Source organism: Anabrus simplex, chromosome 2 (genome assembly GCF_040414725.1).
Source record: "Anabrus simplex isolate iqAnaSimp1 chromosome 2, ASM4041472v1, whole genome shotgun sequence".
In the NCBI taxonomy this organism is placed as follows: domain Eukaryota; kingdom Metazoa; phylum Arthropoda; class Insecta; order Orthoptera; family Tettigoniidae; genus Anabrus; species Anabrus simplex.
In genome coordinates, this window is record NC_090266.1 from 562,094,036 (window position 1) to 562,120,394 (window position 26,359).

Consider the following 26,359-nt stretch of genomic DNA (forward strand, 5'->3'; position numbering starts at 1 on the left):
TTGTATGCATTTAGAATTCTGAGATAATTTAGGGAGTTGCTACTTTGCCTCAGGCTCCTTGTAATCTGTAACACTTGGTAGCTGAGTGGGAGTGATATCATGGTTGTTTCTAACTATGACGTGGATGTTATACCATTTGAAACTAATGTCTATATAAAGAGCTGGATCCTATAGCAGCTAGTCAGATGGAAGTGGACTCTCAGTGAGTCGGTGGTGAACAGTCAATTGGATGGAACCTTGGTCGATAGATAGTCATTTGGAGAGTGACGCCGCAGTTGGTCAGTCAGTCAGTTGAAGATAGAACAGTGGCATGGATATGTAGTCGTCAGTGACCAAATTGATTATATGTTCGGAGTGTGTTTCGTGTATCTATTCGGTCGAATTCTTGTGTCAGTTCGGTGACAGCCAAATATTGAGTCGTCGTAGTGCAGACTAACATTTATCAGTGAATTACTTGTAAAGGTGATTGTGAAGTGTGGTTATATTTTCAAACCATGCTATATCTCGTTTGTGAAACTAAAACGATACTTCACCAAATTAGGTTTGAGATACCTATATCTGATACCAACTCAAGGCAATTCGTCGTAATAACACTCAAAGTGTTCAAGGTAATGTTAGGAGAAACAGTGAGGGATAAATTTCTTGTACAGTTTGCAAATGTCCGGTCAAGAAGATTTCAAATTTAATGGCTAGAGTTTCTTTCAGTTGTGATTTCAGTTTTATATTATCTTTTAAATGATCGCAGCAAGTCTCAACCGTTAAAGTCAACATTTAAAGAATTTATTTTGTTTAGTATAGTTTAGTATAGTTTAGTATAAAATACAATTAATTGTATAATTAATTAATTATTTCAATGGTAGATCAGATAACCTCAACTTTAGTTGGGAAACCAAACGACAAGGTCCTTTTCCCAGAACCTGTATGTTATGCTGTAAAAGTTAAGCTTATTGACTCACTCCCTAGAGATATTCAAGATTCTCATTCTATTATTGTTAAATTTATTTGTAGCTGGCGCCCATCAACAATTGTACAGGTAAGTAATCAGGTAAATACTAAGTGATAGTACATACTCCGACGATTGAGTATTTATTTCATGAATATTTAAATTCTGTTTCATTTTAAAATTAGTGTCCAACAACACAGGGTCTGCGATATTGTAATTTACGTTCAGCTACTGCGCTCATAGCTCAAAGTTGGGTCTACGATCACGCTACCGCTACGTTTATCTCTGCTGTATCTTTGGTTATGAACTTCAGAGTCTTGTGAGTTCTTTACACCAGCTCATTTCATTTGGAGTTTGTTGATTTATTAGGAGCTTTGTACCACCGAGTTCATCAGTATCGTGTACGCGTATGTAGGTAGAATCGGCTTCATAACCTGACACAGACCCAAGTTTGATCCCCAGAAAAGAGCAAACTTAAGATCACAGGCTTAACCTAACTAGACAAGATGGCTTCTATAATTGTCCTAAGGGGACTGTTGGTGACCATTGGGCTGCTTCTTCTTCTTAACCGGCAGCCCTTCCCTACACCAGCTTGTGGGTATCTGGCACTAGGGCTACTAGGCAACATGGCGACTGTACATTGTTCTTATGGAAGTACGGACGTGGTGTACGTGCTAATACGTATGCATTTGTTATATAGTACTAAATCTGTAGGGCTACGTCCGGGCCTCGGTGCTTAGCTTGGAATTCTGAACAAGATGGTGGCTTTACAGTGTTCTTATGTGACTAGGGAGCTGGCAATAGGGCTAATTCGTATACATTTTTCATATGAGTGACTTACTCTAGAAAGCTCTTTTAGGGGCTCACAAAATGTTACTTTGACTTCGACACCCCGGCTAACCTCGCAAACTCGTTGATGCTATATGATTTCTTTTTGGTGCTACGGGGCAACTTTTGGGCGCTATAGGGCTTCTTTTGGGCATTAGCGGGTCTTTCTTGGGGGCGACGGGGATTCTTATGTACATTATAGGATAACGTTTGAGCATTATCGGGCCTTATTGGGTGCTTGCCTTTGGGTCATGGGGCGTCTTCACCTGGTAACACTAGGTAGGGACCAGGAGAGGGCACTACCTTCAAGAACCACATGGACACTGTTTTACTTTTATTTTTAACTATCTGATATACCCGTGCTTCGCTACGGAATTCTACATTGTATACAGAATTCTAGGTTAGGTAGTGTACACGTTGTGAGCAAGATTGTATGAAATTGCATAGCTCATAGCGGTACCGTAGAAACGCGACCGGGAAGTCAACAAACATCTTTTCTCATATGAAGACTAATTTAGGGAATTTTCACTGTAATGTTAGACCCGCTTGCATACCATCAGTCACAGTCAGGTTGGGGAGCTTTCATTATAATGGTAGACACTCTCCACCTGCCTTTTTACATCCTCAGAAAGACTGTCTTAGTGGTTTTCCCAACTGGAATGAACATATATTAAAATGACGTCAGTAGGAATGGCACGATAGAATGCAATGATTTCATATGAAATACTCGATCAAATGGAAAACCATACATTTTCTCACTTTTAACGAACAGGACTGCGCTGCTGACCTAACAGTCCGAAGTTCCAGAGCTGGAATGACCAAGCTGCAGACTGCCGTGGGCCGTGAACACTCTTCGTCCACTTTCGGTGAGGAGAGCGTCGAATAGTGGCGACTCCCAGGGCAAAAACTATGCCCTTTTACTAATCTGTTTCCTAGGAGTACCGATGAGTCGGAAAGTATTAATTCATTACACTGGCGGCAGAAAAATCTATCTGACTTGGGGGCAATTTTTTCCTCCAAGCCAGAGGAGAAACCGCCTCTTCACTGCTAATTTGGAATAAATTGAATGTAGATTTTAATAAAAATGAAGAGGAAGAAGCTTTTCTTTAGAAAAGGCTCTTTTCAGGGTTGAATTCTGAGTTATTTAGTGAATTGTGCTGCTATAATTTGGAATAGCCCTAATTGTTATTCTAGACCATGCCATACTACTACTACTACTACTACTACTACTACTCTACTAAGTGAGCCTCTGCCTTAAGTATGCCCACTGCTCGTTCAAAACAGCGCGTCAGAGTAGGGATCGAATAGCTAGAATACTATGATGTACCACTGTGTGTTACGTACCAGCTGTATCAGAAAATGTATGAACCAGAGGAATGGCATGCTAAAGAAAAACGTTTTCTAACTCCCTGGCTATTTCCCGCCAATATTCAGTCAGGCTATTACACTCGGTACGCAGCAGTAATCCCATCTATCGGAGTTGAGACGCAGTATAAGAGACAAAGAACATCACAACAAACAATGGTCAATGTTATGCGCTTTCGATATTGTAGGCCTTCACATTTAGTTTTCTTCCGACTCTGAAATACCACTCTTATCATAGTCGGTACGTTAAAACTGAAAAAAATATAAATGACCGGAAATTGTATTCTCTATAACTTTTGTTATGTAGTACTTTTCGATAGGACCAATGACATAGGGTATTTGCAATTTACATTTTAGGCGCCTTCCCTTAAACTACAATTTCATCCAGGGTGAATACAATTGTTTATAGTTTAGACTGTAGTTTCTTATTCCCCGACTCTATATACCGATTTTCACTAAATTCTGTTCACCTATTTTCTCGTGGCTCGACGTTGATATGGACTTAGCAACAAAAATACTAATTCATGAATATCTGTGTTATCATAGCCAGTACGGTAAAAATGTATAAGACATAAATGGTCGAAAATTTAATTTTATATAACTTTGGTTATGTAGTAATTATCGATTTATTCACCGCTAAAAATATAAATACACTGACTGACAGAGCAAATGCAACACCAAGAAGGAGTGGTCAGAACTTTATGCCAATTGCAGGGTAGACTGACGTCACTGAGGTATGCTCATGATGTGAAATGCGCCGCTGTGTTGCGCACGTAGCGAACGATAAATGGGACACGGCGTTGGCGAATGGCCCACTTCGTACCGTGATTTCTCAGCCGACAGTCATTGTAGAACGTGTTGTCGTGTGCCACAGGACACGTGTATAGCTAAGAATGCCAGGCCGCCGTCAACGGAGGCATTTCCAGCAGACAGACGACTTTACAAGGGGTATGGTGATCGGGCTGAGAAGGGCAGGTTGGTCGCTTCGTCAAATCGCAGCCGATACCCATAGGGATGTGTCCACGGTGCAGCGCCTGTGGCGAAGATGGTTGGCGCAGGGACATGTGGCACGTGCGAGGGGTCCAGGCGCAGCCCGAGTGACGTCAGCACGCGAGGATCGGCGCATCCGCCGCCAAGCGGTGGCAGCCCCGCACGCCACGTCAACCGCCATTCTTCAGCATGTGCAAGACACCCTGGCTGTTCCAATATCGACCAGAACAATTTCCCGTCGATTGGTTGAAGGAGGCCTGCACTCCCGGCGTCCGCTCAGAAGACTACCATTGACTCCACAGCATAGACGTGCACGCCTGGCATGGTGCCGGGCTAGAGCGACTTGGATGAGGGAATGGCGGAACGTCGTGTTCTCCGATGAGTCACGCTTCTGTTCTGTCAGTGATAGTCACCGCAGACGAGTGTGGCGTCGGCGTGGAGAAAGGTCAAATCCGGCCGTAACTGTGGAGCGCCCTACCGCTAGACAACGCGGCATCATGGTTTGGGGCGCTATTGCGTATGATTCCACGTCACCTCTAGTGCGTATTCAAGGCACGTTAAATGCCCACCGCTACGTGCAGCATGTGCTGCGGCCGGTGGCACTCCCGTACCTTCAGGGGCTGCCCAATGCTCTGTTTCAGCAGGATAATGCCCGCCCACACACTGCTCGCATCTCCCAACAGGCTCTACGAGGTGTACAGATGCTTCCGTGGCCAGCGTACTCTCCGGATCTCTCACCAATCGAACACGTATGGGATCTCATTGGACGCCGTTTGCAAACTCTGCCCCAGCCTCGTACGGACGACCAACTGTGGCAAATGGTTGACAGAGAATGGAGAACCATCCCTCAGGACACCATCCGCACTCTTATTGACTCTGTACCTCGACGTGTTTCTGCGTGCATCGCCGCTCGCGGTGGTCCTACATCCTACTGAGTTGATGCCGTGCGCATTGTGTAACCTGCATATCGGTTTGAAATAAACATCAATTATTCGTCCGTGCCGTCTCTGTTTTTTCCCCAACTTTCATCCCTTTCGAACCACTCCTCCTTGGTGTTGCATTTGCTCTGTCAGTCAGTGTATTTGAGAATTAAATTTTAGGCCTCCCACTAAACTACCATTTCACTCAGTGTTAATTAAATTATTTATAGCCTATATTGCAGTGGCTCATTCTTCGACTTCGCAAAATCGCATACCAATTTTCAATGAGATAGGGCCACTAGTAATGCAAATATTTAAGATTTAAGTTTTAGGCCTTCCCTTAAACTACCATTTCACTCAGCGTGAATAAAATTATTTATAGCCTAGATTGTAGCGACTTATTCTCCGACTGTGCATACTGATTTTCATTAAATTCTCTTCAGCCGTTTTCTGGTGATGCGTGTACAGACAGACAGACAGACAGACAGACAGACAGACAGACAGACAGACAGACAGACAGACAGACAGACAGACAGACAGACAGACAGACAGACAGACAGACAGACAGACAGACAGACAGACAGACAGACAGACAGACAGAAATTACGGAAAAGTATAAAGTGGATTTTCTTGTTACGGTGGACATGACCGATACAGAAATGCCATTCTTTTCAAATTCTGAGCAATGTACAGACAAAACTCTTATTTTATATATATATAGACGAGGTTGTTACTCCTCGCCCATCTCGTTCTTCACGCCTTGGATTATGAGAACCCTAGACTTGCGACTTTCACAGTGGAGTTTTAAGTAATCAATAATAACGTAATATCTTCTCATCAGTCCATCTGTTACACTGTAGTTTCGTCCGACTCTTTGGCTGAATGGTCAGCGTACTGGCCTTCGGTTCAGAGGGTCCCGGGTTCGATTCCCGGCCGGGTCGGGGATTTTAACCTTCATTGGTTAATTCCAATGGCTCGGGGGCTGGGTGTTTGTGCTGTCCCCAACATCCCTGCAACTCACACACCACACATAACACTATCCTCCACCACAATAACACGCAGTTACCTACAAATGGCAGATGCCGCCCACCCTCATCGGAGGGTCTGCCTTACAAGGGCTGCACTCGGCTAGAAATAGCCACACGAAATTATTATTGTAGTTTCAAATAATAATAACAATTTTAATTAAACTCGTGCCTTCACCCTTAGGCGATGCAGCTCTTTTCGGACACAACCCAAATAGAGGTGAACTGTATGTGCCATTTTAATCAGGTACCAGCCCTTCTACCAATCTTAAATCCCTAGCAGCACCAGGAACCGAAACCGAGCCACCGAGGACAGCAGCTGATAATGCTAACCATTACGCTACGGAGGAGGACATAAAACTCATTAAGTGAATGGTGAGCGCACCAGCTTTCGGTTCACAATGCCCAGGGTTCGATTCAGGACTAGGCCAAGGAAGTTTATCCACAACTGGTTAATCAATCAATCAATCAATCAATCAATCAATCAATCAATCAATCAATCAATCAATCAATCAATCAAACAATCAATCAATCAATCAATGAACTGCATTTAGCGCTGTCGCACATGTGGCAGATTTACTGTCAATTGCTTACATAGTATTTTCTTCAATTATTTCAAAGAACTTGGAGCCGGGCTGAGTAGCTCAGACAGTAGAGCGCTGGCCTTCTGACTCCAAGTTGGCAGGTTCGATCCTGTCTCAGTCCGGTGGTATTTGAAGGTGCTCAAGTACACCAGCCTTGTTTCGGTAGATTTATCGACAAGTAAACCAACTCCTGCTGGACAAAATTCCGACACCTCGCCATTTTCGAGAACCTTAAAAGTAGTTAATGGGACATAAAACATTATTATTATTATTATTATTATTATTATTATTATTATTATTATTATTATTATTATTATTATTATTATTATTATTATTATTATTATTATTATTATTATTACGGAAATATCGTGGATCATAGAGGTGTAAGAAGGTGCTGGGGTGAATGGGTGGACAAGGAATTAACCAGAGCATAAGTTAATGCACTAAGTTTTGAAATTTTATTTCTTTCCTTCTTTTTCTGAGCTTAAAATTTGATAGATAGAAGATCTGAATAAACAATAACAATATAATAATGAGCTCGTCAGCTCCAACAGCAACGACTTAAAGTCCAAAATCAGATACAAAACAAGAGCGAATTATCAACACGCAGGAATGAGCATTACATCTCTGAAAAAGGTACACCATCTTATAAGAGCATGTTAGCTCCACTCACTTATATATCCTGAGCTCCAAAAGTAAATTCAGTCCAGCCTCTCAGGGGCATAAGATTAACCTGACAATTTTTACACAAAATCTTAGCCCTGGTTTGGGCTCATCGTCTGCTCAACAGTTTTGTAATTCATGTGTTCCAAAAGGAACTTCACACCACAAACTATTGTTTGATAAAACAGGGGCGTGATTGCCCATACTACTGGCCTTAATATGAAAAACAAAATGTTGATGATGATCAGCCAAAAACAAAATGCAAGGAGGCGAAAAAACCTGCACCCCTTCTAGAAAACTCTTAAAACCCTAAGTGGGCTTATGGCCCAAAGTTACAGAGGCTAAGCCTATTCTACAGAAGGATGACTAAACGATAAATGTTTATTGCAAAAGTGTTCAGATTGTAGAGGCTCAGACAATTTTAATCACCCCATACAAATTTGAATGGGAGTCAACAGAGGGTAATCACTCTTTGTTCCCTTACATTACATATTTCCCAGTAGGGAATAAAACGGAGTCCTTAGACTGGCCGAAAATTTTACATTTAAACCACCAGGTTTAAAAATTTACATAAAATAAAAGAGGTTTGAAACCTTTCCCTCAAGCTATCTGCCGGAACTATCACATGTTAAGAAAATTCTGCCATTGCCTTGAATTGCTGGGCCTTCCAAACACCGGCCGAGGCCCCTGCTTCCGAAGAACACGCCACACTCACTAAACTGGAGCAATGAAGATGACGATGCAGCCCTAAAGTGGCCAGCTCTTATAGAATTTCAAGGAGAAGTTTCCAGAATTCTTTACTGATAGGCTCGATGCCTGTACACACACCCAATTTTAATTGGCTAGAGAAAATATTCACAAAATTTCTGATTGGTTGATAGATACTGGAGTTGACAACCTTCACACAAGAACTTATTTTTTTGCTAGTGGCTTTACGTCTCACCGACATAGATAGGTCTTATGGCGACGATGGGATAGGAAAGGGTTAGGAGTGGGAAGTAAGCCGCCGTGGCCTTAATTAAGGTGCAGTCCCAGCATTTGCCTGGTGTGCAAATGGGAAACCACGGAAAACCATCTTCAGGACTTCCAACAGTGCGTTTCGAACCCACTATCTCCCGGATGCAAGCTCACAGCTTCTGAACACAAGTTGACGGGTTTGATCTGAGCTCAGTATCTGAAAATACTGTAATTTGCCAGCATCGAGTCAGTAGATTTATTGGAACGAAAAATAACTCCTGTGGGACAAAATTCCGGCATCTCAGAGTCTCTGAAACCCGTAAAAGTAGTGAGTGGGACATGAAACCATTATTATTATTATTATTATTATTATTATTATTATTATTATTATTATTACTGTCAAATTCCTTGGCTGAATGGTCAACGTACTGCCCTTCGGTGCAGAGCATCCCGGGTTCGATTACCGAACGTGTCGGGGATTTTAATCGCTTCTGAATAATTTCTGGCTCGGTGACAAGGGTGTTGGTGTCTGTCCTAACCCTCACCTCTTCATATTCAGACAACACACCACACTACCAACCACCACAGAAACACGCAACAATGATTACTTCCCTCCATACAGGGTTGGGGTCAGGAAGGGCATCTGGCCATAAAATAAAGCCAAATCCACATGTGCACCGCACTTCGCACCCGTGACCCCACAGGTGTGGGAGAAGCGGTAGTTGAGGATTATTATTATTAGTAGTAGTAGTAGACTAGTAGCAGCAGCAGCAGTAGTAGTAGTAGTAGTAGTAGTAGTAGTAGTATTGTCAGCGGGCAATATAACTGGGCTCAATTCATACAAATTGTCGGCCCCAGAAATTCTTCTTCTTCTTCTTCTTCTTCTTCTTCTTCTCCTTATTATTATTATTATTATTATTATTATTATTATTATTATTATTATTATTATTGTTACGGAGTTTCCGTGGAGCAGAAAGAGGTGAAAGAAGGTGCTGGTGGGAATGGGTCTATCTACAATATCAAAGATTAAATTAAAACTTTAACATAGGTTATATTTCTTTTCAAAAAACAAGCTCAACAACTTTTCACTTAGTGAAATAACAATAACAAATTTGGATATTAAAATAGAGAACCCCAGAATAGGGAATTTAACAATTTTGGGCTTCAAGCCCCTAGTTTACAAATTTACAATTTCTTAAAATTGGTATTATTTAGACAAGGACGAAATCTCCCAAATTCAAGAGCACTTCCAGAGGCACCCCTCACTATTACAGGAAATTCACAATCTCAGAAAAGAGCTTACATGCTCTCCAACATTAACCAAGGAAACTGCGCTCCCAATTTCTTACCGCCTACTCAGGGCAATATTACACAAAATCTAACATCTTCCGGCCTCTCCAGGCCCAACCTAACATTAACAATTCGTACACAGGGGTATCTATTACCCAAACTACTGGGCCTTCGTGGAAAGAAGAACAGGTTAATTTACTGGCCCGAACACAAAATGAATGTAGGCGTACACTTGCACTCCTAGAAAATTAAAAACCCTAATTGGGCTCTCGGCCCGATGATGCAGAGGCTAATCCCACGCTACCAAGGTGAAAAGGTAGCCTGAAAGACCGCAGCTTATGTACGCAAGGGGACGGTTCCAGAGGGTTCACTAATGCAGACACACCCTCTCACTTTTATTGGCCGAATCAAAAGTTACACCCCAAAACCAACAACAGCCTGTGATAGGCTGAAAAATAATTACAGAAAAATTTTAATTGGCCAGACACCAAAGCTGGCAGGAAGAGAAGGAAGTGTTGCAAACCTTGAAATATATAAAAAACAAATGAAAGTTAATTTACTTGAGAAAACCTATAAACACAAAATTTCTTTCAATAACATATTATTCCACTTTGCACCAGAGTGCGTGACCTCAGTTTCGTAGAGACATCTATGGAGAAAAGTTCAAACTTCTTGATGTACACCAAAATAAAACAAAACAAATCCAATAAGTTTAGGAAACTTAGAAATGACAAACTTCTCAGTTATACAGTAGTGACATGTTCTGATTAATGTCCCAACTTCATGCAGTAGCAGCTTCACGTTTTGTTTGATAGATAGAGTTCTTTTAGGCGCTTCTCTTGAATGTGCGGAGTTGAGGTGTACCTCCCGGTGCAATTATTATTATTATTATTATTATTATTATTATTACAAAAATATAGGCTTAAATAGACACCCGGATGCCGAATGTTTTTGCAGCAGGAGCTCTTTGACGCATCGGAACTCAACGACAGGCAGATATGGTCAGTGGCGGTTCGTGCATGAAGGACTTTTGGGCGCCGCCCCACCGCCTTTTCAAAAACATTTAACGTTATTTCACTCTGTAAATGATTGCATAAAGAGATGGACAAATGTAGCGAAGTCGAACTTATAGTGGTGTGCTGTTCGGTTATACAATGTTATCTTCATTATTTCAGCTGTAAACATTTTACTTTTCTATTTTCAAGAAAATGGCAACGGCTTTCAGACCGTGGCTGCTGTGGAGCACGCTCAATGTTTTCTCTTTAGTTGTGAGGCGTTCGGACTGTGGCAGCAGAGCCCTGAGTAGTCCCACACTTCGCTAGTGTGCGGGGTGCGGGAGGAGCCTGGAATGATGATATCGGCTTGTCAGGGGAAGGAAGAGCGCTGGCGGGTGTAAGTGCTGAACGGCGGAGCCCTCAGCACATCGCCAACGACTTTAAATGTAGGCCTACAGTAGTATAATTGGATGGTTCGGGCGCCGCCTCCTCCTCCGGGATCCCAGGGGCCCCTCCGCCTTCCGCGGGAAATTTGAATTTTGGCGGGAAATTTGAATTTTGGTGCGAGATTTGAATTTGTAAACATAGCCACGTGCTTTTTGACAGCTGTCATCGACAACAACGCATCGCTAACCTCACTGCTGCCATCTTGACGGGCCTAAACCTCAGTAGTACCAACTTAACCTAACTAGCGCGAGATAAACAAATCCACGTGTTTTTTGACAGCCACGTGCTTTTTGACAGACAACAACGCATCGCTAACCCCAGTATTGCCATCTTGACGGACCTAAATCTTAGTGGTACCAACTTAACCTCACTAGCGCGAGATAAACATATCCACGTGTTTTTTGACAGCCACGTGCTTTTTGACAGCTGTCATCCGCCATCTTTAAACTACATAGCACCGTGCTGCCCTCTTTATGACATGTAGTAGCGGGCAATTTGAAAAGTTCTGTTAGCTGTCATCCGCCATCTTTAATCAAGAGAGCACTGTGCTGCCATCTTTAGCTAGATACCTTTGAAATATGGTGGCGGCAATTTGAAAAATTCTACGTGCTCTTGTTTAGTAAACAAAGCCACGTGCTTTTTTGACAGCTGTCATCCACCATCTTTAATCAATAGAGCACTGTGCTGCTATCATGTGGGCAATTTCGTCAGCTGTCATCCGCCATCTTTAATCCACAGAGCACCGTGCTGCCCTCTTTATGACATGTAGTAGCGGGCAATTTGAAAAGTTCTGTTAGCTGTCATCTGCCATCTTTAATCAAGAGAGCACCGTGCTGCCATCTTTAGCTAGATACCTTTGAAATGTGGTGGCGGCAAATTGAAAAATTCCACGTGCTCTTGTTTAGTAAACAAACTCACGCGCTTTTCTGTCAGCTGTCATCCGCCAACTTACATCGCAAACCTCAGTGCTACACTCTTTAGGTACATACCTTTGAAATATGGTGGCGGATAATTTAAAAAGAAAAATTCTACAGCAGCCATCTCTCGACGCTAATTGCACAAGATGGTGGCTATACATGACTCCTTAAAAGTGCTTATGCAAGATGGCCGCTATACATAGGTTCTTATGAGACGCCCTTGGGATGCTTGCGCAAGATAGCGGTTATACAAGGCTCCTTATGAGACTCCCTAGAGATGCTTGCGCAAGATGGCGGTTGCTCTTATGAGGCAGCTTAAGGGTCCTTGCACATGATGGCTAGAGACGCCCTAAGGATGGTTGCGCAAGATGGCGGACGCAATATGGCGGCTATACACGACTCCTTATGAGACGCCTTAAGGGTGCTTGCGCAAGATGGCTGCTGCTCTTATGAAGAAAGCTAGCTTAGAGGCTAACGTGTCATGCACCGATTCAAATCTCGCGCTAGTGAGGTTAAGTTGGTAGCACTAAGGTTTAGGCCCGCCAAGATGGCAGCACTGCCGATGACAGGTGACGAATTTGCAGCTACTGCGATAAAGAGGGCAACACGGTGCTCTGTAGTTTAAAGATGGCGGATGACAGGTGTCAAAAAAGCACGTGGCTGTCAAAAAACACGTGGATTTGTTTATCTCGCGCTAGTGAGTTTAAGTTGGTACCACTAAGGTTTAGGTTCGTCAAGATGGCAGTACTGAGGTTAGCGATGCGTTGTTGTCTGTCAAAAAACACGTGGATTTGTTTATCTCGCGCTAGTTAGGTTAAGTTGGTACTACTGAAGTTTAGGCCCGTCAAGATGGCAGTACTGAGGTTAGCGATGCGTTGTTGTCTGTCAAAAAGCACGTGGCTGTCAAAAAACACGTGGCTTTGTTTACCAATTCAAATCTCGCGCTAGTTAGGTTAAGTTGGTACCACTGAGGTTTAGGCCCGTCAAGATGGCAGCAGTGAGGTTAGCGATGCGTTGTTGTCGATGACATCTGTCAAGAAGCACGTGGCTTTGTTTACAAATTCAAATCTCGCGCCGAAATACAAATTTCCCGCCAAAATTCAAATTTCCCGCAGGAGGCGGAGGGGCCCTTGGGAGCCCGGAGGAGGAGGCGGCGCCCGAACCATCCAATTATACTACTGCCTACCTAGGCTTTTCCCCCACGTCTTATATTAGTTGTTGTTAAAGATTAATTCCAAAACATTTTACAAAACAATGAATTCCATTATAGTGGCCTTTTAAACAATTCAGTTCTGTAAATAAGCTAAAATAAAGATTCAAAATGTAACTAGCCGGATGTACATCAACTGGTACTTTGGCTTGCTAGATACCGATATGCGGGGTTGGCAAGACTGATTTTCAGCGATTTCTCGCTTTCGACTGAGCTGCTATCTATCTTTAGATGTATGAAGTTCGTTTCGATAGTCTCATTTTCTTGCGCATACATCTGCTGATTAATCATCAACAAGCCTAATAAGTAGTTATGGAAATTTAGGCACGAATGCAAAAGTATTTGAACAAGGCGCGAGTGAAATCTAGCCACTCTACAGTTATGCCAGCAGGTTTTGATTTTGTATCCTTGTAAAATTTCTTCACGAAAGCTTGACATGTCCCCAACGCTGTAGATAAATAATAATAATTTCGTGTGGCTATTTCTAGCCGGGTGCAGCCCTTGTAACGTAGACCCTCCGATGAGGGTGGGCGGCATCTGCCATTTGTAGGTAACTGCGTGTTATTGTGGTGGAGGATAGTGTTATGTGTGGTGTGTGAGTTTCAGGGATGTTGGGGACAGCACAAACACCCAGTCTCCAAGCCACCGGAATTAACCAATGAAGGTTAAAATCCCCGACCCGGCCGGCAATCATACCCTGGACCCTCTGAACCGAAGGCCCGTACGATGACCATTCAGCCAACGAGTCGGACAACGCTGTAGATGCGAGAGGCTGGTGTGAAGGTTGCAACTCAAGGGAAGCAGTCATATTCAAAATCCTCCAATACAATATCGATCACTGTTATCATGCTTTCATGAACATAATAAGCTAATTAAGGCTGTATGTCACAAAAAATACAGCTAATAATGTTCAGCTCTCAAACTTGCCCGGCAGGTAAAGTGTTATTGGACTCTCGAAGTGGCCGATAAATTACGCACCGGGTAAATGCGATTTATGCTTCCGATAGCGCTACTTTACCCGTAGATGGCAGAACCGGCCCTTAATTGGAAAGCTCTAGCTGGGCTACCTCATGATGGAATCGGCTCAGTATAATTGTTATTTGAATTTTAAATAAATGATAGATATGAATGGTTGATGTACAGACCACTGTCCCGGCACTGATAAACTTATGATATGACTACACTGGAACAAGTCTGAGCGGACAGCGAACAACGGACAGCTGTGGTTGAGGTGTTGATAACGTGATTTGGTACTATGATTCGTATGAGTGCTTTTCTGCTTTCTCTCGCTGCTCCAGGTACCGACACCTCAATACTGTACTAAAGTACTATTTAGAGGCAATAAAATCTGGTGTTGAATAGTGTAACATATAATCTCAAGTACGTTTCTGCATTTATGTGAAACGGATAATCCATGAAGTTAAGACCTTGAGTCCTCTCATCAATAGAAACTTGCGTAAACAAGAGTTCAGGTGCCCATACATCAGCGAGAAGGCATGCAAGTGCAGCTGTGTGCTCTGTCGTAACCTGTAGCCTTGACAGCCTTTAACTTCGCTCCTTCATTGTGTGGTTTTCATCATTTTCAACTGAACATTGTTGTTTAGTTGCGGAATGTCAACAGAGAATGGAAATGAACTCTCCATAGGATTACTTAATCTTCGTCGACCTGCTGACCTTATTCTCTCGAATGTGACCTACCATCCTGACTTGTTAAACATAGTATTTGAGTGTTTTGTTTATTTATGCATTTATTTTAATCACCACTTGGTGACGTTAACCATGTAATAGGGTATCTAAGACTCCCCCACTATTGTGTGTCAATTGCTGTACGACGTACACTACTAATTAATTTAGCATACACTCAATCCCTAAGCTTTATCTCATCAATAAAGTTGTAATGTCACTTATTTTCGCCATATTTTGATATGCCTGTATTTATCCGTTGTAGATCAACTCAAGATCGTGTCAGTTAGTTTATAGCTTTCGCTTCTTTTTGTTTGTTTGTTTGTTTGTTTCACCATCACGGGTAAATGGCTGAATATATCTCGACCAAACTTCATATTTAGAATCTACTCATCCTGCAGCAGGTTTCAATATGCATATCATTTAAAAATCCTTGAATAGACTGGGTGTTTATAGGGAGACAAGATGAGGTCGTTTCAATTTTGTTTTACACTATTGATTATATCTCGACCAAACTACATATTTAGAGTCTACTCATCCAAGAGCAGGTTCTGATATGCATATCATTTACAAATTACTAAATAGACTGGGGTTTTATAGGGAGAATAGGGTTTTCATTATCTCTTACACTATTGAATTTATCTCATCGGAGGGTTTTTCAATTTTCTCTTACACTATTGAATACATCTCATCAAAACTTCGCATTTAGAGTATACTCATACAGGAGCAGATCTTGATATGCATAATATTTAAAAATCAATGAACAGGCTGAGGGCGTATAGGAAGACCAAAGAGGTTTTTTCAACATTTTTTTAACACTATTGATTATATGTAAAATCTGTAGACTGTATATGAAACGCCCCTTCATTTTAAATAATTTTTTTTAAGTACAAAATTTCTCTTACTCATAAAATGACGAAGAAAATTACCATTTTTTACAGGCTTCATGCACTTTAGCCATTGACAGACACCTCGCAGACCTACAGTGATTTGAATGATCCATCGTATCGTATCGACATCTGTTTACCCTCCAGGGTCGGTTTTTCTCTCGGACTCTGCGAGAGATCCCACCTCTACCGCCTCAAGGGCAGTGTCCTGGAGCTTCAGACTCTGGGTCGGGGGATACAACTGGGGAGAATGACCAGTACCTCGTCCAGGCGGCCTCACCTGCTATGCTGAACAGGGGCCTGGGTGGAGGATGGGAAGATTGGAAGGGATAGACAAGGAAGAGGGAAGCAAGCGGCCGTGACCTTAAGTTAGGTACCATCCCGGCGTTTGCCTGGAAGAGAAGTGGGAAACCACGGAAAACCACTTCCAGGATGGCTGAGGTGGGAATCGAACCCACCTCTACTCAGTTGACCTCCCGAGGCTGAGTGAATTCCGTTCCAGCCCTCGTACCTCTTTTCAAATTTCGTGGCAGAGCCGGGAATCGAACCCGGGCCTCCGGGGGTGGCAGCTAATCACACTAACCACTACACCACAGAGGCGGACTGAATGATCCATAACAGGAGAAAATCAGAGGTTGCATAATATTTCGCTCGGCTTGAAAATTAACACCACCTAATGTAACTGAACACCGAGGAAACATGAGGTAGAACTTATCCCTTCGGTCTCAGTTGGTCTGTCTGTCTATCTGTTTGTACACTTTTTAAAGTGGAAAACTGTGGGACTCAGTTCAACGAAACTATGTATTAGGAATATACTCACTGAGGATTGTGCTATCAGGTGTCTACAATGTCGTGGTAATCACGTGTAGTTGGTATAGGAAGATTATTCTGAAAAATTTTCGTTAACATTACGTCTTCAAAAGACAATATATAAACAAATATTTAAGAATATGTGCCATGTACATATTTATCGGACGATGGATAATAACGAAGATGATTACGAAAAATTGGATATTTAGTCGAAGTCCCGTGAGACATGTCGTGCATGTCACTTCAGGGTGGGTAACGGGAAAAACGAAAGATCAATTTTCCTCTTTTCGACAGCGCAGTTATTAATGGAGATATCATGAACGTCAGAGTGCCACGCCAGTGGTCAGAGATACAATATGCAACCTGAGAACCACGGAGAATTTCGCACAACTCTGGACCAGGAACTCCATCGTACAATAAATTCGGAAATCATCCTCACTCTCTCTCGACTTTGTTCAGCTTCATCATATTTCGCGTTATTTCGTAGGAAAATATCATTTTAACACGTCGCAAAAAACGTGTGAATAGAACGATCTTACCTCGCATAAATTCCTGAAGGAAACATATAATTCACTGTAAATTCCCGTGTGAAGAACGCGTACCCAAATATAATTAAATAATTTAGAAAGGAATTCTTAAACAAAACTCTCATAGAGGACCACTTTCTTTAATTCAAAAGAAAAGAGCGGGTACGTCACAACATATGCCTCCGACGTAGCTGAGGTATATGACTGCTCATCGGCTTAAAGGGATCACTATGTGCTTCCCATGACTAAAGTAGGCCTGCTATGTAGAGTTGTAGGACATGAGTTCTAACATGGAAATGAATGTTGTTGTTTTTTTACAATTGGTTTTACGTCACACCGACGCAGATAAGTCTTGTGGCGACGATGAGACAGGAAGGGGCTAGGAGTGGGAAGGAAGCGGCCGTGGCCTTAATTAAGATACAGCTCCAGCATTTGAGAAATGGGAAACAATGGAAAACCATCTTCAGGCCTGCCGACAGTGGGATTCGAACCCATTATCTCCCGAATTCAAGCTCACAGCTGCGCGTCCATAATTGCACGGCTGAAGGCCCGCTCACACTTACTGGAACGGAGACGCGGAGAGGATAAAATTTCTCCTGTGCGCACTCATACCTATCGGAAGCGCGCCTCGTCATTTGGACAGCTGATCGTCAAAACTTGTCTTAGTTGTGTGTGAAGCGTTGGTCCAGCCGAACGTAACTAATGGATCACGTGTTAGCTCTTGCTCTCTTGGTAATGAAATGGCGTTTGTGTCCGAGGTCTTCGGCTCGCCAAGAGCAGGTCTTTTGATTTGATGCCCGTAGGCTACTTGCGCGTCGTGATGAGGATGAAGTGATGATGAAGACGATCCATACACCCAGCCCCTGTGCCAGCGAAATTAACCAATGATGGTTAAAATTTCCGACCCTGCCGGGAATCGAACCCGGGAATCATGATACCAAAGGCCAGCACGCTAACCATTTAGCCATGGAGCCGAACACTCTCTTGGTTGAAGATGTTGAAAGGGAAGAACAAAGGATGGCATTAATTTATCTAGAAATTTAAATGGCGAATTGTCTAATTTGTTTCAACCGTTGTTACGCCCTCAAGATAAATTCAAAGTGTATTTTTGAATGAGCAATGTGAATTTTCAACTGCTAATTCATTGGTATTGCTATATAACTTTTAGCATATACCATATAGAAAAGTGTACTTTTCAAATACATAACTGAATAACTTTTTCGGAGTCGATTTTCAACACAGCCCAGAGCTAGCAAACACTATGTGTATGTACGGTATGGACTCAACGCGATTGCGAAACACCCGAATAGTATACGAACGTTACCGAAATAAAATTCCGGCGGGAAAAGCGGAAGAAATATTCTCGCCAAGCAACTACTCTTCTTCGGCTCGGCGCGTTTCCTCTCCAGTAGGTGCAAGTGTGAGCCATCACATCTACTACGCAGGGAAAGAATATTTTTCTGCCTTCGCGCCGCGTCTCCCTTCCGCTAGGTGTGAGCGGGCCTTAACTCGCTCTGTTTCTGGACCCATGTCCATGTAATATATTTTCATCTTCTTCATTGTGCGGCTCCATGGCTAGATGGTTAGCGTGCTGGCCTTTAGTCACAGCGGCCCCGGGTTCGATTTCCGGCAGAGTCCGGAATTTTAGCCATCATTGGTTAATTTCGCTGGCACTGGGGCCTGGGTGTATGTGTCGTCGTCATCATAATTGAATCCTCATCACGACGCGCAGATCACCTAAGGGCGTCAAATCAAGAGACCTGCACCTGGCGAGCCGAACTTGTCCTCGGACACTCCTGGCACTAAAAGCCATATGCCATTTCATTTCATCTTCATTTGTGAAGAATGTGTTCTGAATGGTTGGCCGTACCTCATTGCTACACCCTGTATAGAGCTCGTATGTGTGAGACAATATATGTTCAATGGTTCAGTGAACCCCCTAGCAATAGGTCATTCTTAGTACAAGAGCCTATTCCATTATTTAGGTCTGTATCTTCGCGCACGTAGCGATAATGTTCACATCAACACACTGGTTTCTCCCCGGAACCAGCGATGAGGTTCATTTTCAGGACTGCGGGCTTGGGGCTGTGAAACGTAAGGAGGGTGCGCATGGCGAGGGGCTGTGCGGAGCAGGGAAAACACAACACAGGAACAGTGTTGGCAACTTAGCGGATTTTCCGCTAAATTTGGCGGAATCAGAAGACTGTCGGCGGAGAAATACTGTATATCATTTAGCGGACTGCGGATTTTTAGGCGGAATTCTGGATTTATTATAGCGTAATTCAGTGTTTTATACATTTTAATTTTTTAAATTTGTACTCCAGTCTATCTCCGAGCTATTCCGTATTTCTTATCAGGAGCTAGCAGTCACATGAGGAAAACACGTTATTTGGATTTTATGTTATGAGTAGGGCCCGGATTTTTAGGTTTTAAACTATTTTATTCCTTGCTAGCTAACTGCATTTCATTACCATTGGAGTAAATTACTCGAATCTTATAAAACCTAAAAATAACTAAATAAGACGTTAAAACCTTTAAAAAACTAAATGGGCTATTCAAGACAGTATTACGTTATTTTGAAATAGAAGTACCAAATATTAATGAAATTGAATGATTTTTAAAAAAATAAACATTATGCACGACTTTTTGAAATGACTTCATGGTTTGGAACTGGAAGTGGTTTGTAATTATAACTAGTGAGAGCGAAGCAACGTGATACGATACTATTCCACTAGGGTACAGCACAAAACAAGAGACAATCCCCTGGCGTTCACTGACCTGTATCTAGCAGGTACAAGCCCGCTTAACTTGCCAGCTTCAGTGCATCTCTCATTGTGTACCGTCGACTACCGCCAGCTACGGCTGTTTAGCTCTATACACACTATTATGCGACAGACTAAAATTAATTTTCCCTATAAATCAAGTTATTATTGAAGGCAGTTTAAGAAGCTTACGCATCTCAGAAGTAGCGATGCCTAAAGGCAAGTCATCATTTGTTTTACGTCGCACCGAACCAGATATGTCTTATGGCGACGATGGGATAGGAAAGGCCTAGAAATGGGAAGGAAGCGGCCGTGGCCTTAATTAAGGTACAGTCCCAGCAATTGCCTCGTGTGAAAATGGGGAAACCACGGAAAACTATCTTCAGGGCTGCCGACAGTGGGGTTCGAACCCACTATCTCCCGATTACTGGATACTGGCCGCACTTAAGCGACTGCAAAAAAAACGTTTGAATGAATAGTATAACTGTAGTAATGATTGAAATGATCATTAAAACTATTTCAGGAGGATAAAAAACTAAAAAAAACTATTTTGAGCTATTAAAAAACTAAAACGTTGTTTTTAAGAACCTAAAAATCCGGGCCCTAGTTATGAGATCATGGTATCATTTGTAATGCGTGGGAAATGGTACTTATCTCTTCGTTGACGAATGACGACAGATCATGAAACTGAGAGAGTAGCATTTATATTTATGCTATGAAGGAAGACTGTCTAATGAACTGGCCTGTTCTGTGTGTGGCCCTTGAGGTAGGGGATTCACCTAGTTTGCACCCGGCACTAAAACTCCTACAAGTTTTAGATCGCCGGCTTGCAGGTTAATCCCAGTGATACTCACAGATCAGGGAGTGCAGACATTTACTTATTATTATTATTATTATTATTATTATTATTATTATTATTATTATTATTGCTCATTTTTTGCTCATTATTTGAGATCAGATTTCTTGACGGATTTCTTTTTTCTTTTTTTTTTTTTTGGCTAGTTGCTGTACGTCGCACCGACACAGATAGGTCTTGTGGCGACGATGGGGCAGGGAAGGGCTAGGAGTAGGAAGGAAGCGGCCGTGGCCTTAATTAAGGTACAGCCCCAGCATTTGCCTGGTGTGAAAATGGGAAACCACGGAAAACCATTTTCAGGGCTGCCGACAGTGGGGTTCGAACCTGCTATCTCCCGAATACTGGATACTGGCCGCACTTAAGCGACTGCAGCTATCGAGCTCGGTGGTGGAATTTTAGGGGATTTTTTAGTAGTAATTAGCGGATCTTGAAAATATAAGTTGGCAACACTGTCGCTGGAAACTGGACCAGCGATAGACACGAGTTACATCGGGAAGTCCCGATATCAGCCGAAGCACTGTCAAAGCGCGCGGTTAATGTTTGCCGTATGTTTTGAAGGTATTTTAATTTCAAGATTTTCCGGTTCTGATGTAATTAACTACATTGAACTAGAATATTTTGGTACCTACGATTTGTATGGCATCAATAGGCGTACGCAGCATAGGTTTATGTGTTAATGAAACTTTTAATTAGTAATACATGTTTTATGAAAAGTAAACAGCAAAGTACGTCAAGACACAATTCACAGTAGTGTACCTAATACGTTCTTGAAGCAGTTATTCCTAGGCAAGCAACATTTTCCAAATCAGAGGAAACTGGATCAACTTGAAGTAATTATTGCACTTTAATATTCTCTCTCTGTCATTCCTCACTGTTTTAGTAAATTCTTCGAGTGCAGACGTGTGCCTTAAGAGGAAAATCGCGCTGCTCATTAAGCAATGTCACTATTTTAAATCCATGTAAATATCAAGTAACAATATATTTGAACACGTTATTTTACAAAGCATTGAAACGCTGGAAGTTTTCTCCATGCGCCGCCACTGGTGTGAGGTATAAGAACCCGCCCGTCCTATGTCATGAAATATGAAAATGGCTGTAGCCTTCGCTCACAAGGGTTCAAGGCTGAGTACTCATTGTATGGTAAACACGGAAGATCGCACATTTCCTTTTAATATCCATGCTAAATATTCTGTACTGCAGTTCTCTGCTTGCTTTCAGTCTACGTTTAATGAACTGTAAAGTCTTGTCTCAAAACTCTTAAGCACAGAATTAAGCCGGTCTCTTTTCCCAGTATAATCATTATTTGAGTATTTAAGTAACTACCATAAGTTCAGGGACTACCTGGCCGAGGCGGTAAAGGCGTGCTCGGGTCGCCCGGAACGACGTGGGTTCGAATCCCCGTCAAGAAGCCGTACACTTTAAGAACCGAGATTTCCACTTCTGGAGATGCACATGGCCTTGCGGTTCACTCAGCCTACACCAAAAATGAGTACCAGGTTAATTTCTGGGAGCAAAGGCGGCCGGGCGTAGAGCTAACCACTCGAGCCCATCAAGTGCCGAGGTTACGGTTAGTGGAAGCCTTACCTTCCACACCTCCAAGGGCCTTCATGGCCTGTACGGATATTACATTGCTTTTGCTTTGCTTACCATAAATTCACTTGTACTCTTAATTGTATATAAAAGAATGACCAGGTTTAAAACAACGAAGATTGCTCATTATATTATATAACATCTTAGAATTTTAAAAAAGGAGGACAATCGCATCTTTCTACCTATCTGTAGACATATAGCACATAATCGGAACCAAAAAAATCAATTCCACTCACTTGATAGTATTTTAAGCGGTTTGTTAATAATACTTCTGGAGACTTAATAGAGCACACACTATCAGTTCAGCTGAGATGCAGTCATTTCAAGACCTAAGTGGTCGTTGGCTTTCAATGGCCGAGATCTGTGGCTTTTAAAGGTATTTCGATAAGACAAATCTGAGTCAATGGCTTCCAGCACGCTAAAGAAGTCAGATATGACGGAATTCCGACATCCTGGTGACGGCAGAGAAAGTTGATGTTATTATTTAACTGATTCTGTTACATGACAAGGATCTGATAAACTTCACTGGCTTCTAAGGTAGATGTAAACTAAATTCCTGCCAATATGTGTGGGATCCCAAATATTAATTAATATTTCACATAAAACTGGAGAAACCGTGGGAGTGTTCACGATGTCAATGATCATATACCGTTAAAATCTTGCCTTTATTTGGAACACGTCATTTGCTTGCGATATGTACATACATACATACATACATACATACATACATACATACATACATACAAAACAAAACTTCTAAAACCTGAGCAAAAAATCAAGATTATTAACGAGTTTGTTTGGCCGGGTTTGATCTATCCTCTACAATGTGCCCCTCTGACACAACTATCAAACACTTTTCTTAAAGATCTGGACAAAATTATAAGAAGTTCTGTAAAAGAAATAACGATGCTGCCTGATGATACTTCAAAATCGATACTGTATACTGTAGTGCCAGAAAGGTCAGAGGGATGGGAATAATTTGCGCAGAATGGGAAGCAAATATACAGCATTACAATATTTGTAATCGCTTACTCCATGTTCAGGACGTTCACCTACCATACGTGAGGAAGTTACCTGAAGAACAAGATATGGCACTCCACAGACTTGACATAAAAAAAAGAAAGTCTCCCCCCAAAGAGTGACGGAAGGAAACTACGCGAAATTATGAGAAATCGATCCTTTCAGTCGTGGTGTCAGCTATCACATAAAGGAAAAGGAGCAGTGTTATATTCAGACTGCCCGAAAGCAAACTCCTGGATGACTCATAAATCACCTCTGTCCTCCTCTGAATACATGAATGCAGTGAAGATGACATGCAACCTCACCGCAGTCAGGTCGGTTCCCGGTAGGTCATTCAACACAACCCGTTGCCGCCAAAATGGCTGCAACGAGACAGAAACCCTTGGACATGTGCTGGGATTCTGCCGGAGCACTGAACTAATGCGCAAATATCGCCACTACCGTGTAAGATCGTCGATTGCTCAAGGCTTGAGACAGCGTGGATGGGAGGTGCACAAGGAGGTTCACTGCGTCTCTACCGATGACTCTAATCGGAGGGCGGACATCGTAGCCATCAACAGAGAAGACATGAAAGCGATGGTCTTAGATCCCACCATTCGCTTTGAAAGGGACCTGGATCAGGCCCGGGATGTGGACCTAGAAAAGCAAACTATCTATATTCCATGCTTGCCTTACCTTTCATCTAAGTATAAAATACTTATCGATCGGTGGATTGTCAAAGGCCTGCTATTCGGAGAAAGAGGTGCCCTCCCTAGTCAGACATCGAACTTCCTATAAAACTTGAAAGTTCCATTCTGCGAGTTAGGAAAAATAGTAATACAGATACTGAGGGACTCTCTGCAAATCATTCACTTCCATCTGTACCTGAGAACGTGATTGACATTTCTCCCCCACTAACCCCGGGAAAAAAGAAGATAACAGCTTCAACGATTAAATCTTCATTTCTTGATATTTTTAAACTCCATTCAAATTGAACCTGTATTCCGGATCCAAATGGTCACCCTCATTGGAGGACGGACGATTTATTTCTTTAATAAATCTCTCTCTCTACATCAATACTGAACCATTTTTAGGCCAAATAGATGGTCATAAATGCCCCTCGTCATATTGAGCCCATAATTCTACATTGATGAGAGAACCGCCGCACGGCTATGTAGGGCCAGCTGCGAGAAGAAAAAAACGCATATCCATCTTTGTAAAATAGCTAGCCAGATGTTCGTCCCTTGTTACCCACAGCAGGAGGTGATCTAAAACATCGAGCGAGATCGGAATATTTCGGAAGACCTCGGGGAATTAATAGTAAAATTTTGGCGAATAACCCCTATTGGGAAAGATTTTGGCACTGTCATTAGCGAGGAAGTAATTAATTACGAATTTTGGAATCATTTGATGAAGCTCACTTCACAGGCGGGAATACAGTACATTTAATTACGTCCAGAGAGAAGTTCGCCTGTCTGTCGGCAAAATGAAAATGACATGAGCCAAGGTCACCCAGTCAAAATACGCGGGAATATCACCCAGGGAATTAATTAATTACGGCCGTGACAGAAGCAGGAGAAATCAACGAATAACACCATTGTGATCGGGAAAAAGGCGGAATCTCTGCTGTGAGTCTCAGAGAAATCGGTGGAGCGATTAGAAGATGGCATGATTGCACAACAGAAATAACGCGTTGTACCGCGTCCCTAGAGTACGTATAAATATGGCTTCTGAAAACGAGAGGCTCAGTCAGCAATCATCGGTCCGAGAGGGCGAACCTGCGACAATCGTCATCAAGAGGAGGACTACCAAAAATTAAAGTGTTAGAAGCTCGACTTGGAAATCTCAAAAACCAGTTGGCTTGAGAGATAGAAAATGTATGAAGTATTAACGAGGAATAAAGACAACGTTTATATTAAAACATTTTATTTACGACATTCATCCTGGTAGGGAATATTATAGTGGCTATTTGTAGGATTTATGAACTTCTGCGAGGAAGACAGCGAAGTCCCAGATGGCTCTTGGAAATTACTATCAATACGGTTACTTTGACAATCGGTGATGGAGAACTGTTGATTTCTTGTGAGAGATAGCATCATTGTGACGCGGTCACTCATGTTTGGTAAACACCTGGCAAAGAGGTAGGAGTTTTCCACGATTTCGGCAGTTGACTGCTCGAGAACGGAGTGATGTGGTCCATCTTGTTTTATGTGCATAATCAAATCTGTTATTATGTTAGTTCAGGATCAAGAAAATTAACTTGGGTTGCATCAAGACAAGTGCAGAGTCAGTGTAATTGATAAGGTAGTATTTAAGTGAAGAATGCCACTTATCATTATGAAGCGCTGTGTCGGTGGTTGCTGGCTTGCTAAATGCAGCTAAAATGTCGCCACATCAATCAGGACAATTACAGTTCTGACTAATTCCAATATTATGTCTTTGTAGTTAGAAATATACATGCTTGTCCTTTTAACTTAGTAAATCATGACACCGCGTTGTATATGTGGCGTGTGTAGAATTAAGTGTGTTGCGATGATGATTGTCGTGTTGGCAGAATGCTTCAGGAAACACTGTAGGTGGGATTTTCGGTCATGTCACCCCGCGAGGCGTTAATCTGCGTTAAATTTCTTAAAATGTGAAGTTAAATATTACAATGAAAATCAGTTAGATCTGGTCGTGCCAGTAGAAGTTATAATAATGATAATGATAAGGATAACAATTACAAGTATAATAAAGTCAAATAATAATAATATTCACGTTAAGAGTAAATTGATATAATAATAATAATAATAATAATAATAATAATAATAATAATAATAATAATAATAATGCATTCAGCTGCTGTGTGAGCGAGGTTTACAGTTTCATCTCGAAATCCAGTGAAGTGAGATAATTTTGGCATTTGGAAACTTAATTTTGTGACACCGTGTATTTGAGAGATAGAATCACGGCATGTTATTTCGTTCCTGAGGTCTGGAAAAATTTAGAGAAGCTACTTTGAGATCATTATGAAGTTGTTTGGTTATTGGATAGCTTGTACTTAAAATTTGGTCAAGCAAAAATAAATGGATCGTAATGAGGAATGAAATATTTATGAGAATAATTATAAAG